A 1,659-nucleotide genomic window follows, 5' to 3' on the forward strand; every position below is an offset into this window, starting at 1 on the left:
GCGATGTACAAATATTTAGGAACCATCAACTACTGTGTTGTGAGCGAAAGTCATGGCATTTTTCATTGTGACCTAATTTGTTTAAAAGTTCAAAATATGCTAGTTTTTTAAAGTCGTTTTATTTTATTTTTTTAAACTGAATATTACACATCAATTAATGATTCTAAGCTAGAAATGAAAGACATTTTGAATAATAAATATACTTACCTTTTTTTTATCACTTGGTTGAAACAAAAGCTGTTGCGCGACGTCTGTAAACAGGGGTCTCCAGGGTAAAACGGACAAATTAAAAATAGTTCGGATGCTTACTGCACCATGAAACTGCTATGGCAGCAGATGGACATATTGTCCTATCAAACACAACAGTTCTTTTGGCTTAAAATACAGCAGTTTACTTTAAAGAGGGGTGCAAGAGTAGAATCTGCTTTTTCTACGGTGGCTGAGAGGTGTCAGGTGAAATGCAAAGTCAAAACACTTTGCAAATAGAAAAAGCATGAACCCCAATTGCAAACGCTTTGCAAAAGAAAAAAAGGTTTGCAGCACGACCACAAAAGGCTCGCAAGACAATTGCAAAGACGATGACCCAGAAGTGTAAAAAAATTTTAATGTTCTTTTAATGAAGCGTACCAACTCTCTCAATAACAGAGGGAGGGAGTTGGTATTCCATTAACATAACATAACATGAGGGGTGTCCTAACAATTAGCACAAACGAATGGCACCAATTCGGAACCATTTTGCAGTAAATGAGGGGCTTAGAGGGACCTCATCACTCGAAATTAATATCTCAAGCCCCCCAATTTACCGCAAAATGGACCCGAATTTTTTTGTGCTCTGTTCACGCTAGTTGTTAGGACACCCCTCTGTTATTGAGAGAGTTGGTAAGCTCCATTAGCTGCGGAAGCTAAGAAAAAGCTACGAGTGACGTCCCCACTCGAAATTAATATCTCAATAAAAGCATCATACTGTATCCACAAAACCGTTGCAGAACAAACGATTAACATCATTTTTATATAAATTTGCGTCTGATGAGGGGGGGGGTAACTTTACAGAGGCCCTTAGAGATAGTCACAAAGCACATATAGCAAAGTGTTGTCTTATTTATTATTTATATATATATATATACATTTTTTAAACTTCTGGGTCATCGTCTTTGCAATTGTCTTGCAAGCCTTTTGCGGTCGTGCTGTGAACCATTTGCTGTCGTGTTGTGGCAATTGGGGTTCGTGCTTTTGCCAATTTGTGATCGCGCTTTGGGAATTGGGGATCGTGTTGTGGCAGTTTGCATTCGTGCGTTTTTTTCTTTTGCAAAGCGTTTGCAATTGGGGTTCGTGCTTTTTCTATTTGCAAAGCGTTTGGACTTTGCATTTCGCCTGACACCTCTCGGCCACCGTATTTTTCAGCCTTGTCTGTGTTTTCTGCCATATATAAATGATGAGTCTTTGTTAGCCGTTTGTGAAATTTTGTGCTTGTAAGCTACGTTCACTTACATCCTGTGCAACTCCTGGGGGCTAAGCCCCCCGTTTTTTTGAGGTGTTTGCATTTTGTTCCACTAAAAAAGGGTGAAACTAGGAACACCATACATTCTAGTACTGGTCATTAATATAAAATTTGCATCGTGCCTAAGAATAATAAAATAGACGAGAAAAAACAATGACAGG

The sequence above is a fragment of the Corythoichthys intestinalis genome, chromosome 19, assembly GCF_030265065.1.
Source record: "Corythoichthys intestinalis isolate RoL2023-P3 chromosome 19, ASM3026506v1, whole genome shotgun sequence".
Classification (NCBI taxonomy): domain Eukaryota; kingdom Metazoa; phylum Chordata; class Actinopteri; order Syngnathiformes; family Syngnathidae; genus Corythoichthys; species Corythoichthys intestinalis.